The 24,688-nt window shown below is 46.2% G+C and overlaps 1 protein-coding gene and 1 long non-coding RNA gene across 2 annotated transcripts in view; both read right to left on the bottom strand.

Annotated features, from left to right (window-relative positions):
• Positions 1-24,688, bottom strand: part of LOC132207190 (histone H3-like) — a 913,943-nt gene that overhangs the window by 73,713 nt on the left and 815,542 nt on the right. The gene's annotated exons all lie outside the window — the stretch shown is intronic.
• On the bottom strand, positions 362-8,844 carry LOC132207276 (uncharacterized). Its single transcript, XR_009443411.1, has 3 exons — positions 8,386-8,844; positions 5,758-5,847; positions 362-1,354 (listed from the first exon to the last, which is right to left on the bottom strand). It is a non-coding gene; the product is annotated as an uncharacterized LOC132207276 (long non-coding RNA).

Below are 24,688 nucleotides of genomic sequence, written 5' to 3'. Positions count from 1 at the left end.
CCAGAATAGTTTCAGAATAAAGGGGCACAGTTGAAGACTGAGATGGAGAGGTATTTCTTCTCTCAGAGGGACATGGGTCTTTGGAAGTCCTAGCCACAGAGGGCTATGTTGAGGTGCACAGTCCTTGTGTATATTTAAGGCTGATTAATTATTGATCAATCGGGCAATCATGGAATACAGGGAAAAGGCAGGAAAGTGGATGTGGAGAATATAGATCAGCCACAATCCTATTGGATGGCAGAACAGGATTGAGGGGCTGAATGGCCTACCTCTATAATCATGGTCTTATGGCCTTAAGTACGAGTATGACGGCAGTGTCAGTGATGGCTGAATCATTAGACAAGATTGGTCAGGCAGTAAATGAAGGTTTTAATGGAATTGTTACAGTTCATTTAGTTAAAAAGATTTTGGAATCTAAAGTTAAACTCCCACGTTACAAATTCAGCAGCAAAATTCAAGGTCATGGCCCTGGCAGATAATGGCACTGACCGTACACACAATATAAATCAGAACAAGAATGTGGAAAATGCATGGTTCTGTCTGGTTTTGACAGGACAAAATGATTAAATGGTGCCTCATACACATCAGAACTAGCTGTGATAATCGTTATGATAAATATTAATGGGCATTAACTTCAGTTCTTGGCTTCAGTTCCATAATAAGAAAGTTGGGCATTGCTGGCTGGGCCCAGTATTTATTGCTCCGTCCCTAGATGTCTCCTTTGGGAAGGTGACAATGAGTTGCCTTCTTGAGTGGCTCCAGTCAATGTGCTGGAGGTAGACCTACAATGCCCTCAGGGATCGAATTCCAGGATTCTGATCCAGTGACACCGAACGAACGGCTGATATATTTCCAAGTCAGAATGGTGAGTGGCTCAGAGGGAACTTGCAGGTGGTGATGTTCCCATATATCTGCCGCTCTTATCCTCCTAGATGGAAGTGCTGTTGGGTTTGGAAGGTGCTGTCTGAGAATTTTTGGTGAGTTTATGCAGTGCATCTTGTAGATAGTACACACTGCTGCTGCTGAGCATCAGTGGTGGAAGGAAGTGGATGTTTATGAATGTGCTGCCCATCAAGCAGGGGCTGCATTGCCCCTGGATGTTGTTGAGCTTTTTGAGTGTTGTTGGGGCCACACTCATCCAGCCTGGTGGGGAGTATTCCATAACACTCCTGACTTCTGCCTTTTGATGGTGGCAGGCTTTGGGGAACTCAGGAGGTAAGTTGGTTGCTGCAGGATCCCAGGCTCTGACCATCTCTTGTCACTGCTGTATGGACATGGTGAATCCAGTTGAGTTTCTAGTCAATAGTAACCACCAGCATGTTGGTAGTGAGCAGATTCAATGACGGTAACACTGCTGAAGATAAAAGTGTGATTGTTAGATTCCCAATGGTAACCCTCAGGATACTGATTGTGGAGGGGTTTCACTGAGGGTAACATGAATGAACATCAAAGAATGAAGGATCGATTCCCTCTTATTGGGCGTGGCCATTACTTGGTTAATTAAGTAACACTTTGCGTTGGATGGGGGAGATCTCGAAAATACAGAAAAATAATATTGCAAGTTTTCTCCTTTGAGGTGCAAAGGTTTGGGTGAGACTTTATCGAAGTGTTGAGTATCAACTCATCAAGTGTTGAGTAGAAATGTTTTCACATTGTAATCAAGCTGACTCTACTCAGGCTAAACTTAATCTGTGCAGTTAACTCTTCTGTTCAGTAGATCTACTGATTGGTCCATTGAAAAATAAAGAAGCTGACTAAATGGTTGGGATCACACAGATGATATCAAGCAATCCAGGGTTAGGCGCCCAAAACATTCATCAAATTCAGAACTTATTGTCTTGTCAGTGCCATTCGGTCAGTAGCCAAATCGAACTGGAGCTCTGTATGCTGGGCTGAACTGTCCATTCCATGTATAGCAGTGTGAGGTCAAAAAAGTACAGTGATTGGACCCTCAACCTTCCTGCTTCTCTCTCTTTCTTCAGAAACTGGAAGGCTCATGCTTTCTGTACATCCCACAAATGGGTTCGTAAAAGAAGGAGAGACTTTAAAATTTCAATGTGGGCCAAAAAAAACAAAAGGAGTTTCTTGGTACAAAAATGGACAGTATTTCAGTTCTACACAGACTAACGTTTATCAAACACTCGCGACCAGTGAAACTGGTGGGTCTTATCACTGTGAGGTATATTTCCCACCACAAAAGAGTGAACCTGTTGAAGTTGTCATCACTGGTAAGTGACCTTTAACTTTCACTTACATAGAAAACTTCACATGGAAGTGAAGTGCACAGTGTTCAAAGAACTGTACACTACAGAACATGCCCTTCAGCCCACTAAGACTGTGCTAACACACGATGCCTTTCTGAACTGAAACCATTTTGCCTCTGGACTGTCCATGTCCCTATATTCCCTGCCTGGTCACTTATCTGTCAAGATGAACCTTAAACATTGCTGTTGTATCCACCTTCACCACCATCTCTGTCAGTGTATTCCAGGCACATATCACCCCCTGTAAAAAAAAATGTACCTCTCACATCTCCTTTAAAATTACCCTCCTTTTTTTCTTTAACCTAAGTCTTTGAGTAATTGATATTCCAACCCTAGGAAAAAGACTCTAATTATCCTTTCTATCCAAGCCTCTCATCATTTTATAAACTTTTATCAGGTCATCCCTTTCTTTTCTACATAAGCATAATCAAACTAAGTTTATCCAATGTCTCCTTTCATAGTTACTACACTCCGAACCAGGAAACATCTTGGTGAACCATTTCAATACCATCACCAAAGCTTCCACACCCTTCAGGTCATGTGGCGAACAGAACTGCATACAGTATTTTCTTGAAGTCCAAACCAATGTTCAGCCAAATCCATGTGCTTCAACATGATTCACTGCTGTAACTACAGTTTCATTCCATCAGTGACTTGTGGAAGGTTAGGCACCTGAAGTGGGAGTAAATAATTTCTTGCGAGGACAGCTTGAGTAGGTTGTGCCTGTACTCATTGGAGATCAGAAGAATGAGAGGCCACCTTATTGAAGAATTTTAGAGGGACTTGGCAGGGGAGATGCGGAGAGATGTTGTTTTCCCTTGTGTGGGAGAGACTAGACACAGAAAATCATCATCTCAGAGTAAGGTGAGGGAGTTGCCCACTGAAATCAGAGACGAGCAGGAATTTCTTCTCTCTGAGGGGAGCAAATCTGTGGGATTCTTTCTTGCAGAAGGCTGTCGAAGCTGGGCTGTTGAGTATATTTGAGGCTAAATTACTGAGATTTTTAATCAGGAAGGGGGAATCAAGGTTTATGGGGGGAGAAGATAGGAAAGTGGAGTTGACAATGATCTGATTGGCAGTGATCTCATTAAATGGAGGAGCACACCCAACAGGCTGAATGGCTTAATTCTAATCTAATGGTTTTGAGGCCTAATCTCATTGGAGTGGGCCCAATGACCAAATGGCATACTCCTGTTTCTGTTTCTTATGGCCTTATGACCCCTCCTCAGGTCAGGGAACCAAAACTGTTTATGACACTCCAACTAAGTTGAAAAACAGACACTGACAGGAGATGCCCTGAGTGGGTTGTAGAAAATACTGGGGACAGATTTGGGGGAAAAAAAAAAGGTAATCATGAATGTTTCAGGAACAGTTTCCAATGTAACAAAAGCCTATCATAAGCTGTAATAATGCACCTTTGCTTTCGATTTAGATAAAAATGTGGCTTTCCATGTTGTCCCAATTTCACCTTTGGAAGGAGAGACACTGAAACTGAGTTGTCGTTTCAAATTCAATATTCCATTGAAGAAGGACTTTGTCTTTTATCGAAATGGCAAAGAAATCCATTCAATGAAGCTCACAAACCGTGAATCTTCACATAGCATTAAAGTAAACAGCACTGATGGCAGTGGATGGTACAAATGCACAATCGGTATGTTTGAATCCAGAAGTGTTAAAGTTCAAGTTCAAGTTCGAGGTACGTAAATGATGTTACAATCTGTGGTAGACAATGTGTGTATTTCTCTCAATTTAAACACAGGCGACGTTCTGAATCATACAGCACGGAAGAGGCCCTTTGGCACATCGTGCCTGTGCTGCCAAAATGACATCGCTCCCAGTTTTCTGCACTGCCTTGAATTTCATGACATTTCAAGTATCATCCAAGTACTTTGTAAAGGTTGTGTGGTTTCCTGCCTCAACTGCCCTCCCTGGCAGTGCATCCGGATCCCCACCACACTCTGGGTGAAACAATCCTCAAATCGTGATCTAAACCTCCTGCCTTTCACTTTAAAATGATACCACTTTCATTGCTGACTCTTCATCTATAGATAACAGCTGCTTCCCACTCCCGCTGTCCATGCCTTTCTTAATCCTACACACCTCTACCAGGCTCCCCACTCCCCGACCTCAGCCTTCTGTGCTTCAAGGAAAACAACCCAAACTCATTCGCTCCCCACCCATCCCTGCCCACCTGCCTCTGGCAGAAGCCATTCCGCCGTATCTCTGCTTTCAATCTGCCCCACCCCCTTGGCCTGAAACAGTGGCCTCTCGTTCTAGTTTGTTCCACATGAGGTAACATCCTTTTGAACGACTACGTTGTTAGTGTTCCTTTCACGCCTTATGAGTAAAGTCACTTCGGTCCCTCTCCCTCATTAGGGAGAGAGGGGTCTGGGTGGTGGTTTAATCCGAGGGTCACCACGCCTCAGGTGAGGGGAGAGTTGGAGATGTAAAATCCTCCATGATCACCTCAGCTGGTGTGGGAATTGAACCCAAACCGTAGGCATCATCTTTTACACAGACCAGCTGTCCACCCAACTGAGCTAGCCACCAACCAGCCTGTCATCCTTCTAAACGCTGTGCAACTTGTTCAGTCTTCCCTCAGAAGGCAAGCTTGAGACCCTGATGTAATCTGGGGAAATTGCAATATGATGGCGTGACCCATGGAATCATACGACACAGAAACAGACTCTGCAGCCCAACTCGGCCATGCCAACCAAGTTTCCTAAACTGAACTAGTCCCATTTGCCTGTGTTTGGCCCATATCCCTCTAAGCATTTCCTGTGTATATACCTTTCAAACGTCTTTTAAATGTTGTAATTGTATACACCTCTACCATATTTGGCAGCTCATTCCTTACACGCACCACTCTCTGTGTGAAAATGTTGTCCCTCGGGTCCCTTTTAAACCTTTCCCCTCTCATTTTAAAACCATGCCCTCTAAGTTTCAGAACCTCCGCCCTACCCCACTCCCACCCATGGGGAAAGGTCGTGGCTATTCAACTTATCTGTGGATCCCATGATTTGATAAGACCACCCCTCAAACTCGAACACCCTCAGGAAAAGAGTGCTGGCCTCTCCTTTGGGTCTCAGCAATATTCTTGAAAATCTTGATTTTTGCCACATTTCTAGTTTACTAACATCCTCCCCACAGTAATGTCACTGGGATTCCACGTAATACTCACAGGACTAAAGTGGCTTACCCACCTCCTGTACATCCACAACATGATGACCCAACTCAATGGTCTGAGCAATGAAGGCAAGCCTGCCAAACGCCTTCTTTCCCACTCTGTCTACCTGTGACAAAGTTTCAAGGAACTGTGTGCCCTCACCACTCGGTCTCTTGGTTTGACAATACTACCCTGGGCCCTACCATGAACTGTGTAAGTCCTGCCCTTGTTTGTTTGACCAAAATGCAACACCTCACATTTATCCAAATTGCACTCCATCTACCTGTTGGTCCCATTGATCAAGATACCCTTGTCCGCTTAACTAACCTTCATCATGTCTCCAGCCTTTCCATCTTCTCTTCACAAGAAGCCCACTCCTCCTGGGTCTGAGCCTGTCAATGGATTGGACTGTCATCACTTTTGTGGAAGACAAGGGAACAGTTAGGAAGGCAAAGGATGAGAATGACACAAAGAGCTTGCAGAGGATACAGATGGGTTATAAGGAAATGTGCAGAAGTCCCACAGATGGAATATAATATGGGCAAGTGTGAAGTTTTGCAATTTTGCAGAAGTAATAGTGGAGTCGAATATTATTTAAATTGAGAAAGACTGCAAAAATGCAACAGGGCTGAGGGACCAGGGAGTACACATCTGTGAATCACATAAAGTTAGCATTCACGTACAATGGTGGGGTTGGGAAGGCAAGGGGCCTTCATTTCAAATGGAATGGAATATAAAACTCAGGAGGTTTTGCTAACACTCTACAAGACACTATTCAGACCATGGGGATACTGTGAATAGTTTTGAGGCCCCATATCTGAAGAAAGATAGACTGGGCATTGGAAGCAGTCCAGAGAGGTTCACTTGGCTGACTGCATATATGGTGGGATTGTCTGATGAGGGAGAGTTTGAGTAGGTTGGCCCTGTCCTCGTAGCTTAGAAGAATGAGGGCCAAATTTATTGATGATTTTTGGATGGATCTGACAGGGGAGATGCAGAGAGAGTTTGTTGCCCCTTGTGTGGGAGAGTTTGGGACCAGAGGGGCATTGTCTCAGAATAAGGTGATATCACCCATTGATGACAGAGGTGTGGAGGAATTTCTCCTTTCAGAGGGGAGTGAATCTGTGAAATTCCTCACCATAAAGGCTTGTCGTGGCTGGGTTGTTGAGAATATTCAAGGCTGAGAGAGTGAGAGAGATGTTTAATCAGGGAGATTATGGGGAATAAAGAGCAGAAAATTGGTATTAATATTGATCAGGTCAATTACTATCTCATTGAAAAGGGCTTCAGACTCAATGGGTAGAACGGCCTACTTCTGCTCCTACATCTTACAGCCTGAAATTGTCTGAACCTCACACAATTAATTTATATCCATTCTTAAATAAGGTGACTGATTCAATACACAGTTACTGCTGATGGAATCCTGATGGTGCTGTGTGTAATTGAGGTATAAAGCATACAGCCCCTATTCTTTTCATAATCCTGGGAGTGATTGATAACATTCCCTTAGATCGCCACTTCTAGTGGCAGATTCTCTGATGAGAGTGATAAAGGCAAGCTCACAGAGAAGGAGAGAGAACAAAGCACAACGCCCAACAGAGACATGAGGAGGACAAACACTTATGCTGTACCCATCCCAGGATTCCTGAAGACTGAAAGGGTTTTGAGTGAAAGGGAGAGACAGAACAGCCGAGAGTGTTGGAGGCTGAGGGGTGAAATTAAATAGGTTTCGGGGGCAGAGATAAGGTCTTTTTCCCAGGGTAGGGGAGTCCAAAACTAAAGGGCACAGATTTGAAGAGAGGGGAAGGATTTTAAAAGGACCTGAAGGACAGTGTTTCCACCCAGAGGGTGGTGCATATGGAAGGAAGGAAGTGTTGGAGGCTTGTTCAATTACAACATTTAAGAAATTTGAACAGGTACACGGATGGGAAAGGTGCAGAGGGATATGTGCCAAACACGGGCAAATGGGACTAGAGCGGTTTGGGAAACCTGGTCGGCATGGACGAGTTGGGCTGAATGGTCTGTTTCCGTGCTTTATGACTCTATGATTCTGTGAATCTAGTGGCATTGAAACAGAGTTTGAAATTTGGAAAGCAAGAGAAAGATAGTTTTGCTCTCGTCCCCATCCTTTGTCACTAAATGCTCACATTCTTTGCCCCTCATCACTGCTGTACCTTTCGCTCTGTGACTATAACAGTTGATAGATGAGCCCCGACTGTGTGTTACATTCCAGAACGCTTTGCCAAGCCCGTACTGAGGGTGGAGCTGGCGGCTGAAGTATTTGAGGGGCTCCGGGTCACGCTGACGTGCATTGCTCAGGCAGCGCGGCGCTCCATCCGGCTTCACTACACATTTTACAGAGATGGCAGCGCCCTGGAGACAGCGCCGGATGCTGGCGGTGTGTACACGATCAACGCAGTGGCTGCAAACGTTTCTGGGAATTACGCCTGTGAAGCGATCGAGACAAATTATGGTCTGAGGAAGAGGAGCGACAATGTTCACATTTCCGTGAAACGTGAACTATCTGCCATTATTGCAGAGTCTCCAGCACAAATTAAAGGCCTTTCGGCCCATTGAGTCAGAAACAGCCACCTCACTATTCTCTAATCCCCATTTCCCCAGCGCTTGGCCCCAGAGCTTTGGCATCGTGAGGGACCATTTAAACACTCCTTCAATGTGATGAGGGTTTCTGCCTCCCCTACCCTCACAGGCAGTGAGTTCCAGATCCTGTGAGTAAAAATGATTTTCCTCACAACCCCTCTGAACCTCCTGCCCCAGAGTGTTGGTTATGGCCAGAACACCAGGCGTTGAGAGTGTGAAGGGAGGTGATTGGTCAAGTGTCGACCATTTCCAGGGTGGGATGTGGGCTTGGTGTTTATGAGGGTTTATTTTCTGAATCACAATTTGAGAAGAAGCTTGTCAAAAGACTGTATTTCTGAGAAGAGACTGACTTACTCGGCCCCTTCAGAAGGCGGTTTGTAGAAATGGCCCGCACTTTTGGTTTGGAGTCACACAGAGTTCCATGCTTTGTAAGGATGGCCGGTTTCCTTCTCCCAACAACACCCGTTTGTCTCTGTTCGGCACGATTTCATTAGCCATTCAGTTTCGCCATGACTGAGCTTGTTTCTCACTTCCCTATTCTAAAAATGAACTGAACTTAAATTATTTACAACAAACAGGGTGCTATGTTTGGTGAATGATGACAGGCAGGCCTACTCCATAGGGAGTTATTTATTCACGCGTGGGACATGGGCAACGCAGTCCCTCTCCCTCGTTGCCCCCCTTTGAGAAGGTGGTGGTGAGCTGCCTTGTTGAATCGCTGCAATCCATGTGCTGTCGGTTGACCCACATTGCTGTCAGGGAGGGAATTCCAGGATTATGGCCCGACAACACTGAAGAAATGTCCGATATATTTCCAAGTCAGGATGGTGAGTGGCTCAGAGGGGAATTTGTCCTGGTGTTCCCATGTATCTGCTGCCCTTGTCCTTCAGGATTGAAGTGGCTGTGGGTTTACAAGGTGTTGCCTCACAATCTTTGGTGGATTTCCTCAATGTGTCTTGTAGATGGTACACACTGTCACAACTGTGTCAGTGATGTAGGGATTGGATGTTTGGGGATGTGGCAATCAAGTGGGAGTAGATTTTTCTGTGGATGGTGTTGAGCTTCTAAAGTGTTGTTGGGGCTGCACCCCTCCAGGCAAGTAGGGAGTATTCCATCACACTCCAGACTTGTGTAATGTCGATGTTGGGCGGGAATTGGTGTGTCAGAGGTGAATTGTTTGCTGCAGGATTCCAAACCTCTGGCCTGCTACTGCAGTCACAGTATTTGGGTAGTCTGATTTAGTTAGTGGTCAATGATGAACACTAGGATGATGATAGTGGGGAATTCAGTGATGGTCAGACCATTGAATGTCAAGGGCAATGGTTAGATTCTGGAGTACTGTGTGCATTTCTGGTCATCTGACTGCAGGAAGGGTGTGATAGCACTAGAGTGGGTACAGACGAGGGGGTACAGAACCAGGTTGTTTCCTCGGTTGGAACAAGTGAGCTGTAAGGACACACTAGATAGGCTGGGATTGTTTCCTTTAGAGCAGGGAATACTGAGGAGGGTCATGAATGAGGTGCATCAGATTATGGGGGGGGATGGACAGGGTGAATGGAAAGCATCCTGGGAATTTAGTGGCGAGGAGAAACCTAAAATAAACCTTTAAAATATATTTGAAGAAGCACTTGTCGCACCATAACATTTAAGGATACGTGACCGTGGCAGGAAATTGGAATTAGCGCACCTTTAGGGACAGTTATTGTCAGTGCAGACGCAATAGGCCGAATGGCCTGTTCCACGCTGTATGATGCAATGGTCACATTCCCCAAGGGCGTTGGCCGTGTGAGGGCATTCAGTGATGGTAGCGCCATTAACATCACGGGCTCAATGGTTAGATTCTCTGTTAATGGTAACCCCCAGGATGTTAATACTGAGGGAAGCAGGAACGGCAACGCCATTGAACATCAGGTGCGCGATGGTTAGATTTTCTTTCTCTCAATGATAAACTCCAAGATGTTGATCGTTGGGGAGAATTAAAACTCTCCATTAGATTTTAAATCCATCAAACTGCTTCACTCCCTTTCAAATTATTTGCATTAAACTGGTCCCCACTGATAGCCTCAATCGATGCGCGAACTCCATGGTTTTGAACTCGGCGTGTTTTCTCCTCAGTTCCTGTCTCAGATGCTGTGCTGATACCCCGCACCAACGGGACTGAGATACAGCCCGGGGACCGCCTTGTTCTCCGGTGCCTGGTGAGGGAAGGCACTGAGCCCCAGTTCATTTGGTACCGAGACAACGTGCCGCTAAGGAACGGCAGTGCGAGCTCCCATGTGACTGCCGATGGTGGTGAGCTGGTTATTCATTCATTCCGGAGAGACAGTGTCGGGAGGTATCACTGTGCAGCGATCAACACAGGAACCGACGGCACCATTTTTAACGTGACCAGCGACTACATCGAATTCACGCTGCGAGGTAACAGTGACAGTCAGATCAGACACAGACAGAGCACAGGGAAAGTCCATTCGCTCCATCCAGTCCGTGCCAGTCAGAAACAATTAACCATCTCAGTTAGGAAGGTGACGTGAGGTTATTAATCCAGCTGCCTGGGTCATTTTCCCGGGATCCCAGTTCAAACCCCGCTCATACCCGATGGTAGAATTTGAGCGCAATAAAAATCTGGAAGTGTAAGTCTTATGGGGAGGGGCGTGCAGAGGAGATTCACCAGGACGTTGCCCTGGGGTGGTGCATTTCAGCGATGAAGAGATGCTCAGTAAGCTCAGGCTGTTTTCTTTGGAGCAGGGAATGCTGAGGGGGAACTGATAGAGGTGTGTCAGTCTGTGTGGCACAGGGACTGCTGTGGGGGGGTGAGGAAGCAGCTGCTCCCCTGGGTGGAAGTGTAAATAACAAGGGCAGCATCATTTGAAAGTGAAAGGCAGGAGGTTGAGAGGGGGTTTGAGGATTGTCTCACCCACAGGGCTGTGGGGGCTGGGAGGGTAGTTGAGGTGGGAAACCTCCCAGCCTTTAAAGAGAACTTGAATGAAACTCGACGTGCCATAACATTCCAGGCTGTAGGGGGCCGAGTGCAGGAAAGTGGGATTGATGTAGGGAGCTCAATGGGTTCAATTCTTCCGTGTTTTCCATCCCCCCGTGGGTGGCAGGGAGTTACGTACCTGCAGGGGTTGGTCACTCTGATGCTGATCGTGTGCCTCACACAGGGCTGATGCGGTAACACTTCCCGCTGAGTTTGTTAACGTGAGCCGGATGTTGTTGGATTTCAGCTCGGAGTTATTCCACGGAGATCGCGGCCTCGCTCGTCCCAGTTCTGCTGTTCGCCGGCCTGATCGCGTCGGCGTGGTTCATCCACAGGAGGGGGCACACAGGTCTGTAACTTCCCACGGGGATCGGGTTTGTTCCCCGGGGCATGGCACTGCCGTCCCCGCCCCAATATAACCTTTGCAGCTGGACAGGGTTGGTGTGGGGGCCCCGGGGAAGGAGTTGTTGGGTCAGGAACTGGGGTAGACCGTGTTCCTGACAGTAGGAGGGAGAGCACTCACCAAGTTAGCCTCCTGGATCGGGTAAATGTGACCAATACTCCCACTCTGTGTTACCTCAGAGAAGAGGAGAGGCATAAGATCGTGTGAATCAGGAACAGGAGGAGGCCATTCAGCCCCCTCAAATCCTTGCTCCACAAATCCTCACCCGAATTTAAACTCAATCCTACCGCTAAACTAAATCTTAGTCCTAAACCGAGCTCTCATACTCATTCTAATCTTGCCTCTCAGCCAAATGCTAACTAAAACTAATGCACTAACCCAAGCCTTAAGCCTAGCCCTAGACTGAACACTGACCCTCGCCGTAACCCTTGCCTTAACCCAATGCTAACCTTAAACCGAACCTTAATGCTGAACCAACCTTAACTCTAACTCTCACCCAACCCATAACCCAAAACTTAACCATGACCCTAATCCTAATCTGAATCCCAACACTAACCTTAAACTGAATACTAACCCTCACCATAAAACAATACTTAATCCTAATGCTAACCCTAACTCTGACCTTGGCCCTCACTCAGACACTAACTAAACCCTCACCTGATCGCTGTCACAACTGGTTAATGTGCATTCAGATGGGTTTGATGATTCTCATCTATTGATGTGTTTGCTCTCTGCTTATGACTGAGAAAGGGCTTTGCAGCTCCTGTCTGTAACAGTGCAAAGCTACTGTACAATATGCTAAGAATGTTATATCTCTACCTGCAGGCAATTCCTCACCTGTGTCACAGGCCAAGAGGTAAGGGGATGAAACTGCAAATTTTATATTTGCCATTGTTTATCCTGATTCCCCTTCATCAGGGAGCGACAACGAGCAGAAGAACTGAGAGAGGGAGCTTGAGTATTTCCTTATCTTTTTAATATGAGCCTGACAAACTAGGGAACAATACTCCTGGAAAGTCCCAGGTGACTTTTATTCATTCACAGGGGTGTGCGTGTCACTGGCAGGGCCAGCATTTTATTGCCCATCCTTAATTCCCCCAGAGGGCAGTTTTGTTAACCAGCTTCTAGAGTCACAAATGGGCCAGACCAGGTAAGAATAGCAGATTTCCTTCCCCAAAGGACATAAGTGAAAAGCGATGGGGAATTGGGAAGCTCCTTGAGGGTGAGAAAGTGCCAAGTTTGGATGGAAACCAGGGACGTGGGACCAATGAATAACAGGGTCTCACTGGGCTTTGTAATTTCCATGGTAGCTTTGCTGTTTTGTTGAAGCTGAGCGTGGTGTTGAAAGCGTTGTGTTTGAAATGACAACTTCCTTCCCTTCCCCTTTCTACTGGAAATAGATCCCAAGCTTCTGGTGAAGCGGCAGCAGCCAGCAACGTGGAGTATGCAGTAATCGGAGCAGCACACAATGCTGGTGAGTGCCATTGAATCGGTGTGGTTATAGAGCCCCACACAGTGACGGTGCACCATAACCTGGTAGGAATTCTGGTCAAACGTCCGAGCTGTCAGCTGGGCTAGAATGGGGTGGTTTTCCTTGGAGCTGTGGAGGCTGAAGGGGAGGACAGCAGCCAGGAAACAGGACTAGGCCATTCAGCCCTCCTATCCTGTTCTTCCATTCGTTATGATCATGGCTGACTATCTAACTCAGTCCCTGCTTCTGAGAGAAACAAGGAGGCCATTCAGCCTTCCCATTGGCCCACCCATTGGGTAGTGTCACAGCTGGCCATCCAACTCAATCCCCGGTTCCCAGTTTTCTCCCCCGGACACTTCAATCCCTTTCACCCTCAAAGACGCCAACTCCTCCTGCTTTGAGGTGTATAAAATGATAAGGAGCAGACATACGGTAGACAGGAAGAAACCCTTCCCCCTTCTTGATGGAATCAGTGACCAAGGGGTTGGACAAAGATTGAAGGTAAGGGGCAGGAGATTTAGAGGGAGATATGAAGGAAAATGTTTTCATCCAGCTGATGATGGGGAATTTGGAACTCACTGCCTGTAAGGGTGAGAGAGGCAGAATGTCTCATCACATTGAAGAAAGATTGAGATGTGCACTTGTGATGCCAAGGCTATGGAGGCAGGTGCTGGGGAAATTTGATTAGAGAATCGGGAGGTGTTTGCTTTTGGCCAGCACAGGCCTGATAGGCTGATGGGTCTACTGCTGAGCTATAAACCCCTATCTTTAACCAGTGTCTTTTCCAGATGGCTGTTGCTGTTAATACCTTGTGACTGGACTTCCTTCAGGGTGTTTTGCCTGACACACCATGCTTATTTTATTGGAAGTAATGTCGGAAACTGAGGGCGCAGTACTCTGGTATTGAGAAATCCAACTGATGTTGGTTACAATGAGTGATTGTGTACAAAGGCTTGGCTCCTCAGAGACACAAGTGCTCCATGCAAGTGATAATGAAGGGAAGCAAGCTTCCTGTACAGCAGTCTTTATAGTGGTCGTAGCAAACTTAATGATCACCAAGGATATTATCTGTATGCGTATTTATTTATCTATGCATCTTCTTATCTAGATAATGCTGTAGGACCATAAGATATAGGAGCAGAATTAGTCCATTCTGTCCATCAAGTCAGCTGTGCCACTCGACCAAGGCTGATATGTTTGTCAATCTCATTCCCCTTCCTTCTCCCATTACCATTGATCCCCCTTATTTAACAAGAACTATCTCTCTCAATCTTAAAACATCTGTCTGTCTATCCATCTATCAGTCAATCAAATTTGTCCATCCAGCTCTTAAATTTAGTATCTATCCATGAATCTATGCATTGATGATTTATGTGTCATTTAGCCCATTATAATGCTGCTCTCTGATTGATGTGTGTTTTTCATGTGCACTTTATTTCTTCGTCGAAAACACCGCTGCGGATATAGTTTATTCAGTGGTCACCACCAAAAAGAGAACAGAGTCTGGTAAATATTTTGTTTGTTTAATGCTATGTTTGAGAGAGAGAGAGAGACAGAGAATCATTGCAGCTCCAACAATGTCATGATCCCAGTTTCTGTGGAAATGTCTCTGTGTGTGGCCAGTTCCAAATAGAGAAATACCACAGTGCTTGCAGTGACAGGAGTGTGAGGGAATAGAGGGTCTACCAAAAGAAATCTCCAGCATTTGTGAAGGAATGGACAGTAAAGCAGCCAATCAGAAACAAGCCCTGATCTGACCTGCTATGACCCTTTGTTCCCCTGCAGATAGGGTCAAGGATTTGGAGATGATTTATATGTTGTCAGTGACTCAGAACAGACACACAGAGCAATGAGAAAGGGTTAACAGGGACTGCCAATGCTGGAGTCTGAGATAACAAGGTGTGGAGCTGGATGAACACAGCAGGCCATGCAGCATCAGAGGAGCAGGAAAGCCAATGTTTCAGAAAATGAATAAGGGCCCAGACCCTAAATGTCAGCTTTCCTGCTCCTCTGACCCTGTGGGGCCTGCTGTGTCCATCCAGCTCCACACCTGGTTATTTCAATCAGAAGGGGAATAGTCTAGTGATATTATCACTTCACTGTTAATCCAAAGACCCCCGCTAATGTTCTGGGGACCTGGGTTTGAATCCTCCCACAGAATTTGAAATCAATAAGTATCTGGAATTCAGAGTTTAGTGACCATGAAACCATTGCCAATTGTTGGGGAAAGCACGATGAATTTACTAATGCTTTTAAGGGAAGGAAGTTGCTATCCTTTCCTGGTCAAACCTACATGTGACTCCAGACCCACAGCAATAGAGACAGTTAGGGGTGGGCAATAAATGGTGGCCTGGCCAGTGACACCTTGTGAATGAATGAAATAAAAATATATCACTGTGTGTGTTGGTGACTGTGTTATGATGGCGGTCGCTTCCCAATTACTGTTTTGTACATGTAGAAACATTCTGTGCGTGACGTAAGCAGTGGGACATGCATTTTATACTTAACTGAGGCAGACGTAGATCATTTTCTCATCAGACTAAGAACTGTGGAGGCTGGACATCAGACATAAATTCAGATATTTCACGAGGTGCTCAGCAGGTATGGCAGCATCTATGGATAAAGAGAAAGCAAGTTCCATTTTCCTCATATAATACGCAAGGCGGATATGCAAAATGCTACCACCTGCTGATTTGAGATGACAGAGAAAATAAAAGCACCGCATGTCATATTGTTGCTCAGAAAGATGAACTTACAATTATCACACGGATACCTGTCAACACCCACAAGGGACATTTGAACTGAAGTTGGCCTTGTGTACAATGGAATCCAAACACATTCTAGCCTTTGTCTGAAGGGAATGAGCAGTAAATGGTCATGTTTTACATGGCCACCATCCTGCTCTTTCATCGGAGAGAGACAGTACGTGAAGGAGAACTGGGTGGTGTTTTAACTTGTTTGAGAGTCACCATGCTTCAGGAGAGGGGAGAGGTTCAGAAGGAGCATCCTTCAGGGTAGCCTCAGCTGGTGTGGGAATTGTACCCATGCTGTTGGCAAGGGTTGGCATGTCATGTATTACAAAAACTAGCCATCTAGCCAACTGAGCTATCTGGAACTATCAGCATACAACAGCTAAAACCCAAATGGACGTTATCTGTATGGCTCACTCTTGTCGTTTTCATGTATAACAACAGGGCGAGTGATGCAAAGGCTGATAAGATTAAGGCGGCCTGCTGAAGATGTTGCAATGACCTGCATCCTAAAAAAACTGACCCTCTGTGTGATTGACCTGAATGCAAATTGCAGGCTTTAGCCAGAGCGAGGTTTCTAAATGCGATCTCCTGAAGTTTCTGGGCTGATTGAGGAAGACAATTTATTAAGCATTGCACCAATATAAAAACACAGCCATGCTTTTGAAAGATTCAGTTACATCTTTAATGTTGACAGCCTTCAATTTGTCCAAATTGAATCGTCAATGTCTCCAAAGAGTTCCTTCTCAACTTGGTCTGTTTTATTTTCAGGCAGCAGTGTTGGTTTCTCCTCGAATGGGAAGAAGGTATGTTACATTTTAAGCCTAAATAGACCATAGCTATTTCCACAGGAAGTGCAGGTAGATTTATAACTTACATCTGCGCAGTAAAACATTAACTATTGGTTCACATCAGACTGATCACAGGAAACACCTTAGAAAGTAGGAGCAGGAGTCGGCCATTCAGCCCTTCCAGGCTGCTCTCCCATTCAATATTCTGGCCCTGACTGCTTTCTGAGGGAGAGAATCCCACAAGGTCCTTACATTTCGCGTCATTTCAGTCCTTACCCATCTCCTTTAGACTGCAACCCCCTGGTTCTTGACTTCCTCCCAGTCATTGGGAATATCCTTCCTGCGTTTGCCCCGTTTAGTCCTGTTAGAATTTTACATATTTCCATGAGATTCTACCCTTATTCTCCTAAACTGCAGTGAATATAATCCTAGCCAATCCAGTCTGTCTTCATGTGTCAATCCTGCCATCCCAGGAATCAGTCTGTGAAACCTTCACTGCACTCCCTCCATAGCCAGGACATCCTTTCTCAGATAAGGAGACCCCAAACTGCACACACAACACTCCAGGGTTTGGTCTCAGCCTGCACAATTGCAGCAAGACATCCCGGCTCCTGGGCTCGAGCCCTCTCGCTTGAAGGCCGGCATCTCATTTGCCTCCTTCACCACCCGCTGCTCCTGAGATACTCACTTTCAGCGATTGGTGTACGGGGGACACGCAGGTCTCATTGCACCTCCCCCACTCCCAATCCATCACCGTTTGGATAATCACCACCTTCCTGTTTTTGCTCTCAGTTGGATAACCTCATGCTGATCTACATTAGCTGCCACTTACTGAATTGTCCAAATCACACTGAAGCATCTCTGTAGCCTCCTTCACAGGTCTCCTCCCCCCGAGCTTTGTGCCTGCCTTTAAACACAGTGGGAAATATCCAACAATGCTTTATCAATGGAGTAGGTCACTCACTGTTTCACATTCCACTTCCAGTGCCTGGGGATAAGTGAGTTTCAAACTTGTGGCATTACTGGTGTTGGTGTTCCAGTTACTCCTGTACAGAATTGAAACATCACTGACCGTGACATTAAATAGTTGCCAGTTCATTGTCATTCACACCCAATTGGTAGCTACAGTATGTAGCATCTACAAGATACACGACTGAAATTTCCCAAAGATCCCCAGACAGCACCTTCCTAACCAACAACCACATCCATCCAGAAGGACACGGGCAGCAGATACATGGCAACACCACCCCTTGTGTGTTCCCCTCCAAGCCGCTCACCATCCCAACTTAGAAATACATTGGCTGTTCTTTCAGTGTCACTGGGTGAAAATCCTGGAGTTCCCTCCTGAAGCGAATTGTGAGTCAACCAACAGGACATGAGGCTGTAGCAGCTCAAGAAGGCGGCTCAATACCACCTTCTCAAGAGGGCAGCTAGGGACAGGGCAACAAATGCTGGGCCCAACCAGCAATGCCAATGTCCCTGAGTGAATGGAAACAAATCAAAAGCCCTTTCAGCCTTTTCTGCTCCAAGCATCGACCTGAGCCTGTCCAGCCTCACTTCACTGGTGAAATGTTCTGACCCAGGCAATATCTTGGTGAATATCCCTCTGCACCCCCTCCAGTGCAATTACATCCTTACTATAGTGCGGAGACTGGAACTGCACACAGTGCTCCATCTGCAGCCTCACCAAAGTCCTGTACAGCTCTGACATCACCTTCCCACTTTTATCATCTGTATGGCACACCTCGGGCGTGGGTGGGACTTGAACCCCAGCCTCCTGGCTCAGAGGGAGGGAGATTACCACTGCACTACCCAGATTCCTAACTTGTGGCACTGAATTTCCTGTTGGAGATTCCTGTTTTCCCCTGATATCCACTCCTACCTTTACCTACAAACGACGTCTCCCACCTCTTCACCTTCCTGCTCCCACTCGATTCCAATTCCATTCTAATATCATTCCAATTGCAGGATGCCAAGCCTGACCCCAATGATTCCTGTATCACATACGCCACACTGAACCTCAGCGAGCTCTCAGAGGAAGAAGAAAGAGCGGGTGGAAATGTTTCCAGAATATTCCACACGCTTAAGAAAGAAGAAGACAGATGAGAGGCGGGTCATTTGATTTTTATAGACTGTCTGGTTAAGAGGTACAATGTAACTCATGTGCATAGATCCCAAACTTGTGAACTTTGCGATGGAAACCATGTTTCACACATAGTTCTGCTCCACTCATTTTGAAGCTAATTTCATGTTGTTGCATCTGTTGGTCTGTTCTGGATATTGCAGGCCGTTAGTTTTGAATTTACAAAACTATTTCAGCAGCTGGTGGTCTTTGGAAATTTAATACCTGCCCCTCATTCCCTCTCATGTACATGTCTGAGGATTGAGCTTTCCAGTTGGTCCATGTTTAGAACATAGAACATAGAACATAGAACAGTACAGCACAGAACAGGCCCTTCAGCCCACAATGTTGTGCCGACCATTGATCCTCATGTATGCACCCTCAAATTTCTGTGACCATATGCATGTCCAGCAGTCTCTTAAATGACCCCAATGACCTTGCTTCCACAACTGCTGCTGGCAACGCATTCCATGCTCTCACAACTCTCTGCGTAAAGAACCTGCCTCTGACATCCCCTCTATACTTTCCACCAACCAGCTTAAAACTATGACCCCTCGTGCTAGCCATTTCTGCCGTGGGAAATAGTCTCTGGCTATCAACTGTATCTATGCCTCTCATTATCTTGTATACCTCAATTAGGTCACCTCTCCTCCTCCTTTTCTCCAATGAAAAGAGACCGAGCTCAGTCAACCTCTCTTCATAAGATAAGCCCTCCAGTCCAGGCAGCATCCTGGTAAACCTCCTCTGAACCCTCTCCAAAGCATCCACATCTTTCCTATAATAGGGCGCCCAGAACTGGACGCAGTATTCCAAGTGCGGTCTAACCAAAGTTTTATAGAGCTGCAACAAGATCTCACGACTCTTAAACTCAATCCCCCTGTTAATGAAAGCCAAAACACCAGATGCTTTCTTAACAACCCTGTCCACTTGGGTGGCCATTTTAAGGGATCTATGTATCTGCACACCAAGATCCCTCTGTTCCTCCACGCTGCCAAGAATCCTATCCTTAATCCTGTACTCAGCTTTCAAATTCGACCTTCCAAAATGCATCACCTCGCATTTATCCAGGTTGAACTCCATCTGCCACCTCTCAGCCCATCTCTGCATCCTGTCAATGTCCCGCTGCAGCCTACAACAGCCCTCTACACTGTCAACGACACCTCCGACCTTTGTGTCGTCTGCAAACTTGCTGACCCATCCTTCAATTCCCTCGTCCAAGTCATTAATAAAAATTACAAACAGTAGAGGCCCAAGGACAGAACCCTGTGGAACCCCACTCACCACTGACTTCCAGGCAGAATATTTTCCTTCTACTACCACTCGCTGTCTTCTGTTGGCCAGCCAATTCTGTATCCAAGCAGCTAAGTTCCCCTGTATCCCATTCCTCCTGACCTTCTGAATGAGCCTTCCATGGGGAACCTTATCAAATGCCTTACTGAAGTCCATATACACCACATCCACAGCTCGACCCTCATCAACCTTTCTAGTCACATCCTCAAAAAACTCGATAAGGTTTGTAAGGCATGACCTACCCCTCACAAAGTTTAAGGGGAGGAATACATCATCTGCCACCTTCTGCTCATGGAACAGGAATCACCCCCGTTCTGCCCAACTTTGAACAGGAATAGTCAGAAGGATCTGACAGGTGGGTGATATAAAAACACAGAAACCATCCAGTTTCAATGGTTGCATTCCAGGGCGAAAGAGACCTGGGGTATGGGGTTTGAACGAGCAACTTCTGGCCCCACAGAAGGAACACACACTGAGCTGCAAGCCACTGAACAAACTGGATAGAAAAGGCATGGCTGAAATGGAGTCTGTACGGAGAAAACTAGATTTCCCAATGATCCGTAACCCCTGCTGGACACCTCAACTCGGCTTTCTGAGATTCCAAAACCCATTGTGGGAACTGGAATGTGGGGGATTTCTCTCCGCTGCAGGTATTTTGGAAACGTCACATTGTCAGGACGGAGGATCACACACCTCCAGAGCGGAAGGCTTGACCTTTGAATGGGGAAGCGATGGCCTCATGGGATTATCGCGGAACTGTTAATCCTGATGTTCCAGTGATGTTCTGGGGACCCGAGTTCAAATCCTGCAACACAGATGGTGCAATTTAAATTCATCAAAATTCTGTAATTGAGAGTTTGATGGTGACTGTGAATCAATTGTTGGGAAACCCCATCTGGTTCACTCACGTGGTTTAGGGAAGGAAACTGCTATCCTTACCTGGTCTGGCCTTCATGTGACTCCAGACCCACAGCAAAGTGGTTGATTTTTAACAGCCCCCTGGACAGCTAAGGATGGGCAACAAATGCTGGCCTGGCCAGCAATGCCCTCATCCCATGAATTAAAAAATGTCGGCTTTTTAGTCCCGACATACAGACACTCTCGCTGCAGCACAAAAGGGTTTGGGTTGATGTAAGTACAGGCTTGGTAGAAGACATTAAGATTTTAACATTGACGCCGTCTGGATCTGACAATTGCTGGTCACCAAGAAAGGAGCAGCGCAGGTCCGATTGGAAACTGGTGAACACCATCAGGGACAACACCAGCGCGAGGGCCAAAGGTTCTGGTCAATAGGTACCAGGTACCGTTGAATGGAACAGCAGGACTGTGCTGATGAATTGTTCACATTAGAGCCAGTAAGGATGGTGACTGACTTATTGCTATTTTTTAATCATGATGACCCGTCGTTCAGGCGAAGGATGTGGGGCATTGCTGGTAAAGACAGCATTTGTGCCCCTCATCATAGAGCCATAGGGGCTATTTCTGTGCTCTGTGACTCTTCGGCCTAACTCGTCCATGCCAACCTGGTTTCCTAAACTGACCCAGCCCTGTTTACCTGTGTTTGAACCATATCCCTTCCAACCTTTCCTATCCATGTATCTGCCAAAATTTCTTTCAAATATTTATAATTTTACCCACCTCCACCACTTCCCCTGACAGCTCATTCCATATACCCACCACTATCTGTGCGAAAGATTTGCCCCTCAGGCCCCTTCTAAATCTTTCCCTTCTCACCTTAACCCTTTGCCCTCTACGTTTGGACTCTCCAACCCTGGGGTTAAAGACCTTGGCTTTCACCTTATCTATGTCCCTCATGATTTTTAAAACCTTCAAAGGGCCACCCCTCAGCCTCTGATGCTCTGGATAAACCAGCCTATCCTTGTAGCCCAAACTCTCCATTCCTGACAACATGGTTATGTTCATTTTTTTCACCCTTTCCAGTTCAACAACATCCTTCCTGTAGCAACATTACCAGAACTGTACACAATGCTACAAGAATATCCTTATCAATGCCTTGTACAGCCACAACATGATGTTCCAACTCCTGTCCTCCGTGCTGCTTTCCCGAACCATCACCATTTCGATAATAATCTGCATTTCTGTTTTCTTATTTCTCCCAAAGTGGTCGCCTCACATCAATCCACATCAAACTGCATCAGCCGTGCATTTGCCCACTCACTCAACTTAACCCAATCGCATGGAAGCATCTCTGCATCCTCCTTCACAGCTCCCCCTCCCTCTGAACCCTGTGTTGAGATGGAAAACTAAATGAAAACACAATGGGCCCGGTATTTATGAAGCAGTGGGAAGTATTGTTCATGGATGGTGTACATTGGGATGGGTTTAATCTATCGCTGTGCTATTGTAAATGTAATTTCTTGATGATATTTGCTTTTGTACACAACAATTCTGCCTTTGGTGATGAATAAAATTGTAACACACAACAAATTGCTGGATTTGTTTTTTAAAAATCAAGGTGCGTTGGTGGAGCCCCCGGTGATCCAATGTGAGGCAGGTATCAGAGACCGAACTTGGGGATTACTGTCAGGGATGGGAAGGTGATGCAAGGTGCAGTGAGCAAACACGTCAGCCGCAGTCTCCCCTGGGTCACCAGCATCGCCCCTTCCATCCGTGGCTCATGTGTGGGTGGGGAGGGAGATGGGAGGGTGCGGGATGGAGGGTGAGATATCGTGATAGGGAGGGGTAGAGGGTAAGGGAAGGAGTATGTGTGAGAGAAAATGTTTGAGGAAAGTTTATGTCAATGAGCGTCTGAGATGGTTTGTGAGATTAAATGTGCGCGTAGGATGTTTTGTGTGACTGTGCGTGAATGTGTGTGAGAGTGTGTGTGTGTGCGAGAGAGAGCAAGAGTGTGTTGTGAATGTGTTTTTCTGTGAGAATTAGAGTTTAAGAGGCTGTGTGTGGCTGAGTGTGAGTTTGTCTGAAATTGTGTGTGAGATAATGTGAGTTTGTACAAGAGTGGGAGCATAAACTGTGAGTGCATGTGAATGAGTAAGGGAATGTAAGAGAGAGATTATGACAGTTGTGAGTGTGTGTGGGTGTGTGATATTCAATGTAATTTTGTGAATGAATTTGTTTGAGCAATCATGTGTTTGTGTGAATGCAAGCTGGTGTGACTGTGTGTCAGACCGTGTGTGTGCGCACGCACCTGTGAAGGACGTGTGTGTGAAATTGTTCCTGTGTGTATGTGTCCGTAAGACTGTGTGTGAATATCTGACCATGTAAGTGTGTGCGTGTCTTTGTGCGCGTGCGGTGCGTGAGAGGGAGAATAGCGAGAAAAGGGACTGAATTGTCGGGGTGGGGGTTAGTCAAGGAGGATGGAGTTGGGGTGAGACTGAGAGGAAATGGGAGGTGCAGCATAGAGTGAGGGGAAGGCTGGTGTGAGTGTGTGTGAGAGTCTGACTGTGCGTGTGAATCTACATGCATGAGCGTGTGTGTGTGTGCGTCTGTGAGAGAGAGAGTGTGTGATTGCGCACATTTTTCACAATGAGGCAGTGAGCTGGGAAGGGAGTTTGGGCACTCTGTATCATCCGGATCTGGGAGATCAAGAGCTGATCTCAATGCAATTTTGAAAACCGTGAGAACAATGGACAGGTTGGGGTTTGGTGATGGGGGTCAATGCAGCCTGATTCTTAAGCATTGCTGAAGAAGGGTCTAGGCCCGAAACATCAGTCTTCCTGCTTGTCTGATGCTGGTTGGCTGCTGTGTTCATCCAGCTCGACACGTTGTTATCTCAGATTCTCCAGCATCTGCAGTACCTCCTATCTCTCCCTATTCCCTCATCCCATTTTCCCAGCAGTTGGCCCATAGCCTTTGAATCACAAGTGCACATCTGAATCCTTCTTCAATGTGATGAGGATTTCTGCCTCTCCCACCCTCACAGGCAGTGAGTACCAGATTCCCCAGCACTCTCTGAGTGAAAACCTTTTACCTCACATCCCCCTTTAAACCTCCAAACTCTTCCTTTCAATGAAACACGCCCTCTCTCTCGCTCTCTGTGACACACACACACACACGCACACACACAAGACATTCACTGAGCCATGCCCTCCCCTTTTGCTGAAGATACAGCCGAGACAGACAAACGGGAGGCTGGAAGGACAAGCCAGGCAGCATGTGGAGGAAAGGAGCAGTCAACATTTCTGATATTAGCCTTCTTCAGGCCGATAGCCACAGGAAATAAGGGGAAACCTGGGAGTTCTGCTGAAAAAAAGAACTGATCCGCCATGCAGTCAACAATTAAACTGCCCGAATACAGCAAACAGAGGGCTAAAGTAACAGCCACGTGCAATAAATTGCAAGACAGTCGTAAACAGATTAGCTTTTTTTTTAAAAAAGTCGATTCAAGGGTGAATGCATTTGTTTTCAATGTAAACACAAAAGGAGAATTGATTACAGTGAGGGACAGAGGACGGTCAGAAAGAGGAAATAAATAAGGCAGATTTGTGGTAATTGCTGATTTTACAGAGGGATAGAGCTATCATAGCTTGTTCCTCAGGGAGTGCATATCGCCCACTGAGTGGGAATGGCATAAAATCTGCCCACTGGGGATCTCCAATCACACCATGGCACACTGTAACTCTGTCTGATGTTATGGTATGTTAGGAACGCCCTCAAAACCAGCTGTACTTCACAAAGGGACAGAGATTCTCAACTGCTTGAGGATTTCAGATGAAAACTATTTCTTACAATCCAGGTTAAAATTTTTCAGAGATAGTAGAACTAAAAATGCTGGAGAATCTGAGATAACAAGATGTAGAGCTGGATAAACACAGCAGGCCCAGCAGTATCAGAAGAGCAGGAAGGCTGACGTTCCGGGACGAGATCCTTCTTCA

This window comes from Stegostoma tigrinum, chromosome 44 (assembly GCF_030684315.1).
Source record: "Stegostoma tigrinum isolate sSteTig4 chromosome 44, sSteTig4.hap1, whole genome shotgun sequence".
In the NCBI taxonomy this organism is placed as follows: Eukaryota; Metazoa; Chordata; class Chondrichthyes; order Orectolobiformes; family Stegostomatidae; genus Stegostoma; species Stegostoma tigrinum.
This window is presented reverse-complemented; position numbering and strand designations above follow the sequence as displayed.